Raw genomic sequence first — 21,066 nt, 5'->3', positions numbered from 1 at the left:
GATTTTGCTCCAGAAAAGATTTAGACACGTTTCATATTTTCGGTAAACTTTGAGTCAGTTGAATTATTATTTACATTTGTGATCCTTTAAAATTAATTTATTAAAAAAAATATATAATTAATTTGACTTAAAACTCATACTGGAACATGTATAATTGGAACATGATGATTATATGCAGGTTCAAAATCTACTCACTTATTAAGAAGGCAGAAACGAAGAAAGAATACATAAAGAAAAAATAATGTTACAACACAATTAACTTATATCAAGTTGTTTTTTTATAAAATTTCTTTTTCCATCTATTTTTTATATAGCAACACGCTGCATCCCGCACATAGTAGGCTAGATGGAGGGAATCTCGGAAACTATTAACACAGTTATTAACAATAAGTTTTCAGATCCCAGAATTATGAAGAAAGAGGATTGCGAGTTGAGTGGCGTAACTAAACCTCGATAACAACAAAATTGAATCTACAATAAAAATAAAACTATAAAATACAACCAGGATTTCAACCCTTGTAAACAGATGTTTCTACAACTGATTACAATTTCAGATGGAGACTGGAGTGCAAACGTGTTCCATTAAATATTCATCCTTGCAATTATACTATTGCTAATGTCTTCTCGAAGTTAATATCGGTTGGATATTATATTCTCTATTACGTACGTATGTATGTATGTATGTATGTTTATTATTTAGACGGCTATATGAGCTTACTTAGTATCTTAGAAACTTTCAAATGTATAGATATATTAAGATAGATTCAAATATCTATTTTATATGAAGTTATTCGGGCCAGTCGTTGCACATGGTCAAAAGTGATAGGTTTGACTTTTAATATGATAGGCTGTAGGTTCGTTTCCCAGAAGGAAGGAGGAAATAGAATATTTAATATATTCGTTTTTTTGCTATGGTAACGAGGTAAAATGCGGCAATTAGACGGAAGTGGGGAACGGAAGTATCTTAATGGGTCCGGAGTGTCTTAACACTAGGTTCCCTTTGCGTACGCTTCTATGTACGAGATACAGAGTGGAGCTAAAAAAATCAAGTTTTGTACAATATATGTGTATATATATGTGAATTGTGATACGAACAATACTAAAATAAATCTTCAATAGATTAGAAGTATGGGAGTTTCTAATTTATATTCGTACCTCATGAAACATAGAAGAGACGATTACAGTAACCTAAACTAGTCCAGCAATAAACTGATCGCTTACAAAACTCCAAAGCGATGTCGTTTATTCCAACAAAAAAAAAGGATTTCCATACAACACTTTTACCCATTCAGAAAAGAAGCTTAAGTTTATTTTTAGTTCTTCCTTTGACTATTCAAAGATACCATTTTACGTACAAATTTCATATATTGAAGCGTTATTCTTTATTTTATTTTAGAAATGACTACGCATATGTACGTTTCATAACGAATTGATGTATTCCGATTCATTTGATAGGTAATTACATTGACGTATACATTTATTAGGGTGGATAATGGGGGGATGTTTTGATATTATTTATTAAAATACCACCCTCTTTTTATTTCGTGGAATAAATACTATATTTATGACGTACGATTTAGAAGTAACGTGTCCTTTCTTATGTATTACATTGATAGAAAGTCCTAACTAAAACTTTCATATTTTATTCATAGTTGAACGTATTGATTGACATTTCACGTCAATCTTACATTTTTTTTTATTAATAGCGGGCCCCGCGCGGCTTCGTCTGCTTAAATTATATAAATATTTATTTATATATATTTTTTATTGCACAAAACAAAACATACAGAAATATAAAATGTAAAGATTAGTTGACACTGGTGGGATTATTTCTAAAAGAATTCTCATAAAAATAAGATAAGGGTGTGCATATCACAGCGTAGATTCCCAATCCAGGGAACCTTTTAGGCTGAGCTTGAAATTGAGGAACTTTAATTTTATTGTACTTAAACGAAATAGTTCTAGTTCAACTTTGTATCCTATTTCCTGAATAAATCACGTATCAAATTTTATTACGATATATCGAGCCATTGACGCGTGAAATGTGTAACAGAGGTCAACAAGAATGTTATAGTAAATGTGAGGTAAAATGCTATACTTTAATATACATGTACATGTGCTACTAACATACAAATAATAATTAATCAGCTTCACGCTGTATCCCGCACACGGCAGAGTTGGCAGAGGAAACATAGTGTTAAGACACTCCGTTCCCCACTTTCCGTCGAAACACGGCACGGCACGGCGTGTTGAGTAACGGAAGTTACGCTTTGCCAGACACCAGAGCGAAGAAATGAAAATATAAATTTAAATAAATGTTTAATTTCCTCGACTAGGAATCGTACCCACAATCCATCTTTACAGTCACGGCTGGCCTTTTGTACCTATATAATGAAAACAGATTTTCTTATATTATTTAAAAACCATGTCAGATGACAAAATGTCCTTTGTGATAATGAAAACTTAAACCAAATTAAAACAACCATATATATATGTAGGCACCCATTTTTTTATGTTTATTTGTATTGTAGAGGCAACATTGACAACACAAATATAATATTAGTAAATGGACCTTATCACTTTACATTATTTAAGCCCAAACAAAAAACAGAACTCCCTCGAAAAAAATAAAACAAAAATGACACAATCATTACAAAAATTTGTTTCGAATCAAATGAATCTATTCAGATGCGACCGATGAATAAACATAAGTGGCCTGCGGCGCACGACGCGGCCTGTTCAACCCAAATAAACACGTGCCCGGAACCATCTCTAATTATTCATATGTCTGTATATATTAACATTATTTGGATTTAATGGATTAGGATTATATTTATTTTATTTGACAGTAGCTACCAGTAGTATCTTTAAATCGTAATCGTAAGTTGTCCGAGCGTGCCAGTTCAGCACTAATCACTTCGCCAATGTCACGTTGAATGGAAAACACACAAAGGAAAAAAGGGACAATATTACGCAATAGGAGAATGCACGTTAAAAACAGATCCAGCTAAGATACCGAATTAAAACTTGAGTCAAAGTTATAATAGCAACAGTGTTGCCATATTATTATATATTATTGCACTATACCATCGATTCTCAAGCATTTTGTTTTAAGCTTTATGTAATTTTTCAATTTTTTTAATAATAATGAATAATAAAATAATAGAAAAAAAAATAGCTTTTTTCTACTAGTAAGTAGACAAACAAACTTGCTTATTATTATCATCAACCTTTTAGCCTTATCTATTGTTTCATTAGCTGTAAAATTTGGAAATCGTTGAAAGTTTACGGTTTATTTTCTAAAGTAACTTTGAGAATCACTGCACTGAACTATAGAGTTAAACTGCATATCAACTCTTACGTGCCACAGGAAACATATTAGTAGTCAGCAGGAATTTCGATCTAACGTCAATTGTATCGTCACGTCGATGGTTGAGGATATTTCGAAGACTGGAAATTCTAACGTCTGTCCTGATCGAAAACTTATTTAATTAAATTAACAGATGAATCGATTCAAGTTCACTTATATATTATTACAGAAAAAAAAATGATAAAGGAAATTTAAAATTTATAAATAATAATCATAATTTTAATGAAAAAGAAAGAAAGAATGATAAATATATTGAGGTTTGAGTAAAAAGTCATTTATTTTTTTAAACTTAATGTGGAGATATCATTTTATTTTAATTTTTTTAGTAGGCTTAGAAAATGATATGGTTAGTAATTGATATAGAATGATTACAATTTCAAATAAGAACATACTTATGCCCATATTTTATCATATTTTAAGTATTATAATTAATGAAAACATAATATCTGTTCAAATGAATTAATTAGTTACAACAACCGCACCGATTGTCTGTTGATTAATACGAAAAATGTATTATTTCACGTGAATTTTTATTATAATACTATACTGTAAAATTATCGACAAACCACAAATAAATGAGCAACGAATGTATAATTTTACTAAATGCTGGCAACACCACTCGATTTGCAATTGAAAATACCGTTTTACCACAGACCATGAATATGTAATGATTGTTAAACCAAAATTGATGTTTTGTAAAAAAATATAGATAAAATAGCATTACTTTTTCTTTTGTTACAGTAATTATTAATTTATGTCAATATTTAAAAAAAATGCAGATAAATATATGTGAGATGAATTTAGTAAAGAAGTAAATAGTTTACGTATGTAACTCATAATCTAGTTTAGTAATATTTATTTTAATATACTGGATATAGTTTAATTTCTATAAAATTAACATGTTGTAAAATTTTACAATTCTCTCCTACACTCCTCAAGAAGAGTACATGCCTGTGTTGTTTGTTAGTCACTCGGTAATGAAACACTTTATTTACGTACTTAAGAAGATAAGAAGGTTGAAGCTTTTTTCTGTTAGAGTAACATATTTTTTGTAGCTTCACTCGTATGTATTCTGCATGTAGCAGGGTAGGCAGAGAGAGCCTAGTGTTAAGCCCTCATCCTCGGCCGGATTCTGCAGGTATTGGGTGTTCAGTGGCGGAGAGCCGCTGTTTGCCTCAACACCACGGCGAAGAAATGAAGAAATGAATGACATCAAATATTTCATTCTCTCCGGGGGAATCCAACCCACAACCTGTCTCGTATGTGCCCTCGCGCCATGACTGGCCCCTATATATTTTCAAATCTAAAAAACATTTTTCTATCTTTTTTATTTTGGCCGTTTTCCTTTAAATGTGAATCTCTAAACTACTTATAGGTGTACTTGGCGTAATGATGAATACTTTAAAAAGGCTTTATTTCGCTAAAACACATTTGACCCAGAAGCCGAGTAGAAAAGGATGCACACGAGCTTCTATGTATGAAAGTCCCATGTTTTTATATCATACAATACTAGAATAGCAAAGCGGAGCTGAAATATTGCATTTACATTTGCGCATTATAAAAATATTTCATATAATTCCGTGGAAATTAAAAAGTTTTCGTATCTACTATAGAGAAGACCGCTGAAATATGGCTTTAAGTATGGGGCATGTATTAAACTACGAGTCTAAATGCCTTTTAGCCTATTTTATCATTAAATTTTAATCTCTACAAAACTGGGAATAGGTAGTAATTCAGGATGAACTATATAATTACGCGAATATTTTAAAACATTATTCATAAATGAATACCTGGATGGCGTTCTCCCGTGAGTGCTATACACATTTAGTTTATAATTTTCAGTTAATTTAAGGATTTTTAGCAACGTAAGCCAGATATGTTGAAGCTACTTGACTCTATTAGATGAAATGTTTATTTATGCAGGAATACGTACCGGGTACCATCCGATCCAAGAAAAAGTGTAAATGTTGCTTTGTTAATAAATATATTTTAATTTTTTCAATTGGCCATGAGGTTTTGCTTGCTTCTATTTTATCCAACACTGGGGTTCTTACTAGGTTGCGGCTTCGCCTGCTTGTACACACTAGAATATGTTTTCTCATTTCAATTACTTTCGTGATCTAATAACGTTATCATTTTAAAGACAAAATCCATATTAACATATGCCAATACCGTTAAATGCTTATTGCATAGCTATATTGTCGCATTGACATGACTTTTTATTTATAAGCCGATTGAAATAAAACAAGTATTTAATATTAAGGAACATGTGCCAAAATAAAATAGATACACAAAACTAAATTTAAATCAGTTAAGCCATTTCTTAGATCAGCGTGAACCAACAGACAAAAACTTTATAAATAATTTATATATTCTTTATTGCACATGTATAAATAGTAAGAAAACAGTTAAAAAGATATGTTTACAATGGCGGACTTATTTCTGAAAGAAATCTCTTCCAGCCAACCTATGGAAGTGGATGAGTGCCAAACAGCGGAATAACAACACAGTGCAACACAGAAAAAAAAAAATATCAGAAAAATATATATATTAACTAACACATTATAAACATAATACATGATACAATATACTGTTAAATCGACTATACATACATATACATACATATGTAATACATACATAATATATACCCATACATACATACATATATACATATATATAATATATACTAGAAACACTGAATAAAGCTATGTCTAATTACTTTCACTTTTGAGCAAATGTTTTTTAAGTTGGGATTTAAATGAATTTAGGGAATGGCTTTTCTGAATAGGATTGGGAAGTTGGTCCCAAAGGGATGCGGCATATACAGTAAAGGATTTTTGAAGGAATTTGGTATTGCTCTTCGGTACGTCCAACATCGGAATGACATACGAACGCCTAGAGCGTGAGGGACAGGGAAGCAGATTAAAGCGGGAGCGCAGGTAAACAGGATAATTCATGTAATTCAGGATTTTAAAAAGGAATATAAGGATGTGCATATCACGGCGAAGGCGAATTGGGAGCCAATTAAGCTGAGCTCGAAATTGGGAGACATGGTCATTCTTACGTCAACAGAGTTGAAAGCACTGCTGAAATCCAGCAGAACCATGACAATGAGTCTGGTATTGAGTAGTAGTCCATGGCACACCGAATATCCTCCGTAATGTTCAGCAGTACTCCCACTGTGCTGTGAGAAGGGCGGAAGCCGGACTGAAAAGGACATAAAAGTTTATTGGATGAGAGGAAAGAGTAAAATTGGTTGTTGACTAAGGATTCAAGAACTTTAGAAAGAACAGGAAGGATAGATATAGGACGGTAATCAGTGACATTGGAAGCGTTAGAGATTTTAGGAAGTGGGATGACAATAGCGCTCTTCCACTGTGAAGGAAAGACATTGCGAGACAGTGAAAAGTTAAAAATGTTTTGGTATAACATTAATAATATTAAAGCTGGATCACTACGGTTCTATATCAGGTGTAGAAGTCTTCAAAATCAAATACAAGCAAGCTCAGACCTAATGGCTGTATAACATTATATTATATTTATATAACAACATTTCTTTTTGTTCGTTTTATATTCTTATGTATGAACAAAAACGTTTTAATTTAACGATTGCTTCTCGCAATTCACTATCGGACGTAAACAAAAGGAAATAAAATTTGTTTTTCATTAAAGATTTAAAACATATAATTACATTGAGTCCGTCATGATGCAGCACAGCATTTGTCATGAAAGGGACGATTCTGGTTTCGATTTCTCCATGGGGGATGATTCATTTTCATTTCCCCACTCTGGTAACAAGACAAAAAGCAGCATTGAATTATACAAGTCGCAATGCTTCCAGAATTCAGCAGAAAGTGGGAAACGGAAGTATCTTAAAGGGGACAGAATTTCTTAACACTAGGTTCCCAGGTTCCCTCTGTCTATTCTGAAATGTCCATGATGCAGCGTAAAGCTAAAAAATATATGTGAGGCATTAGATCCAACCACACCTTTCCACAATTCGTAGGAAACAGTACAAAGAAAGATATTATAATAATTTAACAAGTAGTTTTACTAAGCTATAGCAATTTTATTAAGATTATAACATCAAGAAATTTATTCAGCAAAGGTAAAAGGTAAATAAAAGAATTCATTATACCTTTTTATACGGTGTAAGACATCTTTACAGATGTTATTACAGATTATTTCTACTTCCACAATAAGATCGCTATGACAACAGCAGGTATTCGCTTTGGCCTCGTTTGTTAATATTTATGAGATTAAAATATGTTATTTATGGAACGTAGAAATTATTATTATTGAATGTTGAATTGAATTATTGACTAAATATATTTGCTTAAGGCTACCATGGCGCAGTCGGGTAGCTGAATTTTCGCTTCGCGCGCTTTTTAAAAAAAAATGCTTTTAATTTTTTCCAATCTGCATATTTTTCGATATAAAATGGAAAATATCTCACAGTTTTAAAATCTTTACAAATATCTTGTTGATAGTTAAAGAGAAGCTTTTTATTCTTACCCAATATATATACGACGCCGTCGTGATGGTCTTATATTCGATTTCCTCTCGTGTGAATTAAATATTGAATATTTTTATTTGCTCGCACTGGTAATAAAGTAAATCATTTGCAGCGTTAAGTTCCACCAATCAACTCAAAAGTGGGGCAAAAAATGTCTTAACACTAGGTTCCCAGTTTCTTCTGCCTAACCTACAATGTGCAGGAAACAGGGTGAAGTAAAAAAATAATACATATTAGTACTATTATTTATACAATTTCTACATTATGGATTGCAACAAAATAACCAAGGCAACTTACAATCACGTCATAACCACATACATTTAAATCTCCAATCTCTTTTTTTAGCCTCACGCTGTAACCCTCATGTAGGGTTCCCCAATCCCCGGAATTGAAGTCACAACAGCTTCTACAATCTCAACTTTTGTCATTAAGAATCATCTTAATAATAACCTACTCGTACATTTTCAATTTCTTCTAAAACATATAAAAAATGCACCTTAAGTACTCCGACAACGTGACACAAAATAGCCCGTCATCAATTCCACTCTATATTGAACTCCTGGTTTCCTCTTCCCTCTTAATTTCCTCTTACTGGTTTCAAATAAAAATAGAAAACTATGGAAGCTTTCACATTTCCTTGATATCTGGCGCAGGTGTGTTTATAAGTGCTCCTCACATAGACTGGCATCCAAACTAAAAGTTAATTGACTCACTTATAAGGTAGAGCTAAGTTTTGACTTTCAAGAACTTTATAAACGGAAAATGTGAAGGGAAATGTATGGGATGGTTCTAGCTGATGTGTTCTTAATTAGAAAAGAATTTGTAATTAATGTTGAAATTTTATGACCTGATCATATATTTATGTTTTTTTATAGATATTGCAAACTGAGCGAATGCACAGAACTGAACACGATTGACTATATTTTTTGCACCCTAGGGAGAGAATCCAATAAAGTGTGTACAGCGGATTTTTGTGGATTTTTTTGCTAAAGTCGTCTAATTATGGAATGGAATTGAAATAGTAGTAATGAAAATACTTCTAAAGTTAAGTCATTGAGACCAAAGTCGATAGTAGTTTTCGTCAATATGACATCATTATTATAACTTTACATAATTATACTGGTAGAGATATTATTACAGTAACACTTCTCATTTGTCATCAAAAAATAGCAAAATCAAAAAAATATAAAAGATCATAAAATTTTAAGTATGCCTTAAATCGACCTTAGACTATTTAGATTTGTTTGTTCTTAAGCATTTCATACAGTACTCAACGGGAAACGAACAATAAATAAAAATGACTTGTTTGGTCCGCAAAAAATAGTTTGACACTTATATAGAAACTTCCCGATAAATTTATTTAAAATTTTTAATTGGACGATCTCTATTTTTTCAGTTACTGTTATTATTTTCCGGTCAACATGAAAACACCCTCTTTGAGATTGCGGTCTTCACAATAGTCTGTTGCTCTGTTGACCGTTTGAGGGTCGATTTAATTTTATTTTGTGCAAACAGGTTGACTTGAAGGTTTTCCTATTTCCTTTATTCCATATGTGCTGTTTTAACTTACCTATACTTTTCTGTATTTAATATCCTATGAAAGCAATATACTCGTATTGGGTAATGTATTGTATATTTTTTTTACCTACCCATTAAAACTTCAAATCCTATATACCAGTAGCTCTAATTCTGTTTTTCTTATATCTCATATCGCTCATTCGAGACAACAGTTCCGAACTTGCATTTTTTCAAAATAGAATTAAAAGGAAAAGTCCGAAAAGGGAAATTTTTAAGGTATTTCATAGAAAAACATGATTAAAAAGTTATATTTGCAGTTCTCTCCACACAAAATCAGTGTCTAATTGTAAACTAAGTTTTTCACTTTTTATAACTTGTACTTTGCGTTGACTTTGCGTCCTGAAATTGGTACGGAAGCCTTGATGAACGAGTTTAATTCACATTTTACCGGTGTGTTTAAAAAGAAACGTTATACATATGTATGCAAATAAGCATTTTTGCAAAAATCAACAATAGAAATAAACAATCAATAAATAAATAAAAGTGAAACTATTCTAATACCCTACTACCCTACAAATTCATTAAACTAAAAAAAAAACTTTTAGAAAAAGACCTATTTGGAGAATTTAACTAAAATATTTTCTAAACAATTTTATTGTTGTTTTTTTTCTTTCTCCAAAAACTTTTAAACATTTTAAAGAATCAAACAATTCCATATAATATTTTAACAGCCGAAGATACGAAAAACATCCTTGTTTAATACTATCGTAAATATATACGCTTATCTTTGTCGAGTTTTGGACATAAAATTTAAGGGCTGCCATTGCCATTAGATATTAGGTATCGGGCGTTAGGTCACTGTGGAACGTAAAGGCGAACTCAGTATTTTGAGACATAAATATTTCATTGAGAAATAAAAGTATATTATTATCTCTACAGTTAAGATATATCTTTACGGTATGTTTAAAGTCTGTAAAGTGTTGAAAGGTTTAATAGATTTAAGTAAAAGTGTGGGCGAGGCGTTGTATTTGGTGGAAAATGGGGAACGGAATCTTTATGGGAACGTAGTGTCTTGCCACTAGATTTTCAAGTTCTCGCTGTCTACCCTGCTAAGTGCGGGATTACAGCATGTAGCTAACACCAAGAGTAGAAGTTAAATACTAGTAAACACTTGCATCTGCACTTTTACTACACTTTTCTTTATTATCAAGTATTTTTTTAATTTTATTTTCCTTATAAAAGTAGAAAATTAATATGCTCCATATTAATCGATAATAAAATAAAAACTCCTGCTTCTGTAAGAGCTAAAAAAAGAATTGTCAGCCGATTTGTTTTATCACCATAATCAATAATATTGTAAATATTTTTGAGTTTAATATTTTCCATACGTCGATACAAAAGGATATCTTGAATTACAAAAACTCTACATAGTATATAATTTTTTACATATAAAAAAGAAACCACATTCAACTAACACACATAAACTTACTAACTTACTACAATAATCAATTACTGTTTCCGGTGTACAGATACGGAAGTTATTAAGCAATATTGACAGAAAGACGGTATGAAATCAAAACATCGAATGACTTGAAACGTCTTTGAACGACTTCAGCAAGTTATATGCACGATAAAACGCAAACGAACCAGACCAGTTGATATCGTAAAAGTAGTTCAATATTAATAAAAATAAATGTCTACGTATCTTATTTATTGCTGCTGTATCAAATTTGAGCAAACTATTAGATTTTGATTTTAGATTTTGTTGGTCATATCTCTGCGTGTTCTGATCAGTAGATTAAAATAAGATTATATTTAAAATGCGTGCTTTTAAAAAAATATAATAACAATTTCAAAAAAATTAAGACTAAATATCATTATGGTACCTATAGTATTATTATGTTTAAATACATAGATTTAACCTTGTATGTGGGTAGGTTAAAAAACGAAGCGCAGTAATTCAATATACAGTACAAGATACAAAAGAAAAATGATTATAAAATTTAGAGAAATAATATTTTACTTGTATTAGTAACCCTGAAATCTTTGTTATCGATAATATTATTTAATACTATAATATCTACAATTAAATATCATTCTTTTAAGCAAACGATGAAGAAACCTACTTAAGTAAGTAATAGACACCATGTTCTAAAAAGAACACATTTCCTTCAATTTAACTAGCTATTGGAAAAGTTTAAAAACCTTAGTTAATGGCGCAATATACGTATCCGTTTTCTTCAATTTTTCACGTTATTGCCTTTAATAAAATCTGGTTAACTGCGAGTCTAAGCAAACAACAATACTGCTATAAACATAGATTGGACAATAAGCATAGACTAGAAAACATTTATACATACTATACCGTTCAGGAATATTTACTGGATAAATATTAAACTAAATCAGCTTCACGCAGCATCATTTATACAGCAGAGTAGGCAGAGGGAACCTAATGTTAAGACACTCCGTTCCCCACTTTCTGGGGGCTTCTGGAGGCTTCTGGAGGCTTTACGTGTTGAGTGGTGGAACTGCCTCTAGATCTTGGGAGAAAGTGATTAAAACACTTTCGTTCACAAGTGTCTTAATGGAAACGTAGTGTTTTATAACTAGGTTCCCTCTAGCTACACTGCTATTTGCAGGATAGAGCGTGAAGCTAAAAAAATATATATTCATATTACGATAATAGCGTCTGCGCTAAAAGTCCTGTTCTTAGGTAATAAACAACATCGTTTACTTTATTTTAAAAGTTCAACATGAAATATGGTTAAACTGGTAAGTGGTTGATCTTTGTTGTTTGTTTTAAATTTTGTTTTTCCAATTAATAAAGAAAAAAAATTTGTAATCGGCTTACGTGATACGCCCTTTTTTTTGTCATTTATATACTGTTTATCATGGGTGTTATCTAAAGGTATTTTCGGGGGTTGGGGGTTGGTGGTTTCTGGACTTGGACTGGAGTTTTGAACAGATATGTTCGTGTAAATTTTTTTTAACATTTGCAGGGCTAATTTTTGTTAGTTTACTAACAAGCTTCTGGGATGGGCACAAGGTTATTCTGGGATGGGCACGAATCAGCCCTCCCTATCCCTACGCTCATCAGTGCAAAATACTCCATCCGTTATAATATTAGAAGGCGAAAATATAAAATGTTCATTTTCCTGAATGGGAGTAGATAGTGTATCAAACAATATAAAGCAGGAGAAATATTTTTAAAAGGAATTTTCATCTTTTGTTTTCCTATTATAATATATGGTTCACGAAAAATAATAAAAACAACCACTAGCCCTCTATTACAGGGTGTAGCGTAATACAAAGTAATATTCATTAGCGAATTTATTGTTAGGTCCTTTGAGGAAACATTATACAGTTGGTAATAACTGTATTTCCTGCGGTTTTGGTATAGAGGAGAAATTTCAGAGTAACTTTCGTTTAATATGAACTGAACTATCTCTGTGTTGTTATTAACTATAATTTGTTTGTAACGTAAATTTATATAATATTATTTACTATTAAACTATGAATTTCTATTTTATTTGAGAAGGATAAAAATGGGGGTTGGGGTTTCCAAAATTTTTATATAAATGTACACTTCAAGAAAATTTTTCTTTATTTCTTTAGTTTTTTCTAACCGTACACAGGAGGTTAGAGGCAGAAGGAACCTAGTGATTCTTCCGCCTAATTTCCGCCGAATTCTAGAGGCATTGCGTGTTAACTAAAATTGAAGTAAAATTTTAATATAAACACGTGTCAAAATAATAAAAACAAACAAATATAAATATTTTCATGTGGCATTCGATCCTAAAAGGAAAACTACAGAAATAATGATATTTTTATTATACATCTTTGATGCCATCATGGTACAGAGATTGACTAAACGCGACAGTTGTGAGTTCAATATCAACTTTTCGTTGAGTTCGGCTACTTACGGAGTGTTTAAGCGCTAGGTTCCCTCTACCTACGCCGCGATATGATACAATATGATACTTTTTTTATATAACGTCTTTAAATAAATTTAGATAAACATTTCATTAACCCAACGAATTTCCTATAAGTAACCTATTGGTATCTATAGCTTGAACCAAGTTACATCCAACTCGAAAACATGTTTACGAAGTTTGGAAACTTTAAAGGAGAATGCATCCACACATTTCACATATTGTATTGACCTTTCGTGACTGTGGTGTGTTCGACCTACTTGGATAGTAATTTATTGCTATAACCGTTGTATTCAATGTGAAACTTATTGATTTTAAATTTAAAGATAAGTAGAAATTTCCTTCCACGCGCCACCGAACTGTGGTGCCTACCCGCGGCAGTGTTTCCAGGTCGGTACGCTATGGGTACCTTCAAAAAGCACGTCTATCTCCACCTCAAAGGCCGGCAATGCACCTGTAGCTCCTCTGGTGCTGCACGGGGTCGGGGGCGGCGGTGATCACCATCAGGTGACCCGAACGCTCGTTGTCTCTTGTCCTTGTTGTGTTTTTCCATGAAAAAAAAGTAGATATTATTATTTCTCACAAATATATTTTTACTTAAAATAGTAAATCCTCCAAAGTATATTGTAATGCATTAATATTCTTTTTTATAAGACGAAGAAAACAATGCTGTACGTTTAGTCCTCTTTTAAATTTGTAATTATTTAATTTCGTATTTGCAGAATATTTACATAATCTTTTATTCCTTCTAGAATATTGTCCTATTTTCATTTTCCTCGTTCTGGTAAGAAGAGAAAACAAGGCATTGGAGGAACACCTCTCAATCCCCAATATTGTAAATATTAGACGGCTGGGAACTGTCTCAATAATAAGTTCTTATATGGGTTATAGCATTAATCTAAAATATAAGAAAGAACTAAATAATAATAAAATTAATAATAATAAATTAATCCTTTAGAAAAAGAAGCTAAATAAAACATATTTAGACATACAAATATTTCCCTCTCTAAATAAACATCACGAATGAACAATCATGGGTTTATTCACATTCCAAGTCACGTTTCATATTGAAACAGTTCGCACAGCACTAGCAGAACGAAAACTATACACTGACAATGCACTTGGAATTTAATCTATCTTCTACGATGAAAATACGTTTACAATAACCGAAAATTAAAAAAAAAACGTTGAAAGTGGGAAACGACGAGGGAGTGTCTTAACACTAGGTTTCCTCTGCCTAATCTGCTGTGTGCGGGATTTTTATAAAAAAGTAATTACATTATTATGTATAGATAACAAAGTCTGGCTTTCGCTTTTACACTAAATATATGTAAAAAAAAATAATAAAGAGACAACGGAGAAAGAGAACGGAGTGCCAAACGCTACGGTCTACATCTAGAAAATAAATTATCAAATTATACTTTGGCTTTCCAACTTATAATTTGATAATTTAATTTCAAATTTATTACTTACATTTATTGATTATAAGTCCTTAGAACAAAATTTTATTAAAAAAAATAAAATTTAATTATAAATTTTAATATTATAAGAGCTAAGTCTAACAAAGATCCATCAATTAACGTCTGCTTGATAAATGTCCTGAGATATTTTTTTATTATTTACATACCGGGATTTTATATTTTTATTTTTTACATAATGGGATTACATAGTATGTTTTTATGTAAAGGAAATTCAAAAAAATGTTTATTGTTAATTAACTATACTTTTTGTAAATGGAAGAGTATAGTTCTGGATCATCACAATCTATCTGGATCATGAAACCAGTTTACCAATACCATATTATTGTGTTGTCACCTATTCAGCTTCTTAGATTTAATTATTTAGTTACAAATCGACCTAATAAAAACGTGTTAACCTGCTTCAAAAATAGGGTGGAAGGCACAGAAAGGATGTCGTGACACTAACATCCCTCTGCTGAATTTGTTTAAAATAAGAACACAAGCACCCCAATAACTAAAATGATGTTAATACATTTTTCTAGCTTCACGCTCTATTCCACACGAAGCAAGGTAGACAGAGGAAACTTGGGAACCTATTATTAAGACACTCTATTCCCATTAAGACAATTCCATGTCCCATTTTCCATAGAATTCTGGAGGCATTGCGTGTTGAGTGGTGGAACCAATGCAACGCCGCACTGTGCCTCGTTATCACCTTGGACTGACCTCAGTAAAGAAAAGGTAAAATCACAAATATTAAGTAGATTCCCACAATCTTTAAATCCCTTGTGGCAGATAATTAGCAGAAGACATTTAAACGTCAGTCGGCTCTCCCTGACTCCTCGCCCAATTTGAGCGACCTCATGCAAAATTAAATTAATTTCTTGTTTGAACAAAAGAAAGTTAATTTTCGGATGTGTCCATCAAATTTGATTGGCCATTGTTGAAATTCCCTTTCGACTTTTGTCTCTTCGTATTTTTTACTTCTTATTCTTAAGGCTTAAGGAAAGTTTTCAGTTTAAATATTGTCTTTCGTTTCTGAATCGACGTTTTGTCTTCAGAATGAAGACAATTTGGAATTCTTAAATTGTGTTGGTGAAAATTATGTGAAAATTTTGTACTTATTAACAAAAAATACGTTTTTATACATCCTTCATAATTTAGCTCTCTATCTAATTAAGTAAAATGTCCCAGTTTATACGCTTTTAATTATTATTCTTAATAAAACATTGTAAAAAAATTATATTTAAAATTAAATATTTAAAACAAAGCACAAACGCACAAAGTGTGACCGTAAACGCAACTGGTTGTTGGTTCGATTCCCACTCGAGTAAATGAAATATTTATATGAATTTATATTTTAATTTCTTCTTAATTTCTGTGCGAAATACATCGTGAAACTGATTTTTAAACGGTTTTATTTAGCTCACCTGTTTGTTTGTATGGGTCAAATTTAGTAATTGTAATTTAACCCTCTTCCCGTTAACCGATTGATCTGAAATTTGGTGTACGCTATTGTCAACTTATTTTGCCGTCTTCATTAATTCATCAAAGTATCTGATGGAATGCTTAGATTTAATATTTAGATTGATATAAAATTTTCATGTTTAATCATTTTTGTATCTCTTATAAATTTTTTTTACAGCACAAGCGTACGCGCAACGGTTATGGGTTCGATTCTTACTTGGGGGAATGAAATTTGGCGGGAGTTCGGCTAAGACTGGGATACGGAAGTGTTTTAATGTGGAGTGTCTTAACACTAGGTTGCCATGTTTCCTCTGCCAGTGAAGCTAAAAAATATTTTATAGTACACAAGTATAAAATATTTTTAAATATGACTCGTATGAATAAGTGAGTAGTAAGTACAGTCGAGAAAGTCACAGGCGAAGCTCCGAATTCCCTTTTAATTTGTAATAGCGTCTCTTAAAACGACTAACTTTGTAATTTTCTTCGCCCAACGGGACGTTTAATTAACTCGGTTTTTCTCCATTTTTTTTCTTTATTTTTTTTGTAACAATAATTACAACTTTCTATTCTTTGATGTTATCGTCTTTATACAAAACGTTTAAATAGGCTATTAATATTAACGTTCAATATTTATAACAATGAATATATTATTATAACAATTAATTTAATAAAAGTAGGGGATGTAGTTTTAGACCAGTCATGGTGCAATAGGATGCGGGTTTGATTTCCAGAAAAAGAAATATTGAACATTTCTTCGCTCTTGTGTCGAGGCAAAGCACGGCTTCAGCGGAAAGCGGAGAACGTGGTGTTTTAACACTAGATTCCCAGGTTCCCTCAGCCTATCCTGCTATGTACAGTGTGAAGCTAAAAAATTAGGGAAAGCATGTATTTAACACTAGGCTTCTACAAAAAAAAGAGAAATGTTAACAATTTAAACTGGTCCAATTATATTCCATGTACATTTTCGTATGCAAGAATTTTATAAAATTCCACTTAGCATGTAGTATTTATTTCTTGCCTATTAAATTACTTTTCATAGTTGAAATTCACTGAACGATTTATGACGAGTTATTCGTGCATTTCCTTTTATAATAATGTAGTTTGATTTATTTTTATGTCAGAAGACAAATATCATTTTAATGTAATACTCAGAAAATATTTAAAATCATATATATATATATGTACCTACAAACATTATCTTACTCATAATGACCAAAAATTGTCGTAGAGCAACGTTTCAGCGTCTGTTTATAAACGCGACGGTTAAGAGTTCGAATCCTAATAAGGGCAATTAATTATTTTCATTTCAGAATATTTGGACGGAAGATGGGGAGCAGAGTGTCTTAACTTTCCCCCTTTCCTTTGTCAACCATTCTATATACAGGATGCGTTGTGAAGCTAAAAGACGGTTTACAAATCGTGTTCTCTAAGAGCAATACGTTTACGCTAGGCAATAAAGCTTAAAGTTTGTTTTAATAAAGCTTAAGTGTATTTTCATCTTGTCTTTATCCCGCGTAGCACAGATAACAAAACACTCCGCCCTCCACTTTTATGGTATAATATTATTCTGTTCTTACTACAAGTTCCCAATATAACATAATTTTTATTTTACCCTAAATTAGTTGAGGATTGAAAACAAGAAAACCATCTGTTGGTTTCATTACGTTTGTTTGTGCGTAATGCACAGGATTAAAAAAAATGTATTGAAGAAAACCATTAAAAAATGATTAATTTGCTAGAAGTCAGTAGACATGTATTACGAAATATCCAGTTGTGATTATTCTAGTCTGGTCTAGACAGACGCTTTGCTTACTGTCACTCAGTATTAAGTGTCATTAATGCTCCAAATCGGTGACAACATTACTAAGAAATGTTTTGTATGTAACAAAAAGATTTTCGAAATATTTTAAACGGATTTTAAAACTTGTTTAAGAATTAACCTAATGATTTATTTTCTTTTTTTTCTTTTATTAACAAAATCAAAAACATTTTTGGCATTCAAAGAGAAATTAATCTTATTTTTTTTCACTCTGTATTCCGCTCATAGCAGGGTAGGCAGAGGAAACCTGGGAGCCCAGTGTTAAGACACTCCGTTTCTGTTTCCCACTTCCCGCCCAATCTAATTCTAGAGGCATGGCGTATTGGGTGTCGGAACTTTGCTTTGTTAGTAGAGCGAGGAAAATGAAAATATTAAATATTCCATTTCCTCGAGTGTGAATCGAACCCACAATCTATCACATTAACAATCGCTTGTTTGTGCCCCAGCGCCCACAACTGCCCCAAATCTGTCAGTCACTCAATAAGAAAAAATATATATTTATACATAGATATATAAATGAACCATATAAAACTTATGCGAACAAAAATTATGTGAATTAAATTACAACGCCATTACATTAACAATATTCAATGGAAATATGTTATAATTGTGTCAAATTAATACTCGATTTGTGATGAGTTGAATTGATTCCATCGATAATAATAAATAGTTTGAAATTAAACAGTTATTACTAAAGCTATGATTTTACACGTGAATCAAATTTGCGGTTGTGTATAATGTTTAATTATTTGTGGTGTTACATTTCCCTTTATATGTTTTGTTGACTTTTTTTTTTCAGCTTCATACTTTATCCCCACTTTTCGCCGAATTCTGAAGGCATTGCGCGTTGAGTGGCGGAGTTCACCGCCGCGCTTTTGCCTCGAGACCAGAGAATACTAGAAAATACTACACGGATATATAAATTTAAGTAAATATTTAGTTTCCTCGAGTGGGGATCGAACCCACCACCATCGCGTTAGAGTCACACCCTTATGCCGCGACGGCCTCTATAATTTTAGTTGACAACACAATCTCGACTTTTAGTCGATATTTTTCGCCAACATTTGTTTCAGGTACTGGCTACTTCTAGTGGCTTTAGTGTAAGTTATATTTAAAAATTTAAAAACAGTTATCTGCACACCCATCCATTTCCAATTACAATTACCATGGTTTAACAAAACGATATATTAAATATAATTACATAATAATAGACGAGAATATAGAAAACTGCCAACTTTCAGTAAACAAGTAAAAACATTCCAATAACTATTTCCTGTTGAAACTTCAAAAGTTAAATTGTCCCTCAAAGTACCTACAAGCTAATTTGTATCGTAGCCTTCTCTGTAATTAAACGAAAGAAATTCCTTTGGCAACTTCATTAACTATCTGTTGAGACCACTTCTGCGTTTTTGTCAGTAACTAACTGCTGTCAAACTTTGACATTTAACATTTAGATAATTAATGGAAATTATAAAATAGTTTATGTTGTACGAGTATATTCCATTAATAGCCACTGCCATTAACACTTAACACGCAATGCCTCCAGAATTCGACAGAAAGTGGGGAACGGAGTGTCTCAACACTAGGTTTCCTCTGCCTACCCTGCTGTGTGCGGGATACAACTTGAAGCTATAGTTTTAACCCATTTTTGGGAAATGAAATATGCGCTTACATTAGTGTTAACACACTTCCGTTCCCCAATTTTCGAGAATCTTAAGGCATTGCATGTTGAATGGTGGAACTGGACACCGCTTTTTGCTTCTTTACGAAGAAAAGAAAATATTAAATATTTGATTCACTTCAGTGGGAGTCAAATCCACAACCGTCGTTCCCAGCCCCCAACTCCAACAAGTTCCTGCGCCTGTCCTCCTTTGTTATTATGTTCTGTTTGTTGCTTCTGTTTGTCACATAGAATTATTATTTTTAACGAGGTGGGCAAAGGGACCCTGAAATACGTACACTTTGAATAATTTGATCACATTTACAGTCGGAACTGGGCAGTTCATGGACTGGACATGGGCATGTGCAATGACTGCATTTGAAAAGTGTAAACAAAAAAATAAACTTAAATATTGAGTATTTAAATTGCTTAGCAAGAAAAGTTCATCTTACTTCTATGTGTAACTTGGAACAAGAAAATTATTTACTAAAGAGAAAATATGATTTCGAAAAGCAATATCTTTACCAGTTTGTTAAGATGGATTCTCCTTTGTGAGAAGGAAGCTGTGCACAACAACGGTTGTATAACTTTAATTTTTATGACAGATTTCCTTTTTTAAAAGAAAATTAAGTTGAAAAGTGAAGAATGAAACTAACAGTTCCCGCGGCTTCGTCCGCTTGAACTGTACAAATATTTATTTAATCATATTTAAGTGTATTTAGGGAAAATTTATATTTATTATAATTCTTAATAAATCGTATATATATAAACGTGCGTTACGGTTTTATTTTATTTAAAGGCGCATGTGGAATAAATTCTTTTAAATTTCCTTGAGATAAAAAAAAAATAGCTTAGCTGATCGAATCCGTAATGAAGAACCTAATGTTCTTAAGGTTTCTCCATTTCCCACTTACTCACGAATTTTTAGGGCATTCGGTGTTGAGTGATGGTTATTACAGCTTGTTTTATTTCATCCCCGAGTGAATCGAACCCGCAACCGTCGTCTTTACAGTCTTTACAAAGGTCTCATCTATATAAATAAAACTGTGAAACTCAATAAAAACAAAACCGATTAAACAAGCCTAGCCGGCCGGCATCACTTGGAGAAGGGTTAGCTTACCGTTTTTCTGCAATTAGGACCGAGTGGCATGCTAATTACGTAATAATTAAGCAAAAACGAGTGTTGTCTATAATCAGTTTCCTGTGTCCCGAAATAATTGCTGTAAATTGGCACTTTCATTGGACCCTTTGATAGAGGAGTTGTGAAAGTAAATTCATTGTTTTTACAGTGGCTACAAGTATAAAAGTTTCTATAGATTTTTCG

This window comes from Heliconius melpomene, chromosome 9 (genome assembly GCF_056956725.1).
Source record: "Heliconius melpomene rosina isolate 202511_hmr_F chromosome 9, ASM5695672v1, whole genome shotgun sequence".
NCBI lineage: Eukaryota > Metazoa > Arthropoda > Insecta > Lepidoptera > Nymphalidae > Heliconius > Heliconius melpomene.
The sequence above is the reverse complement of the archived record's forward strand: the minus strand, read 5'-3'. Positions refer to the sequence as shown.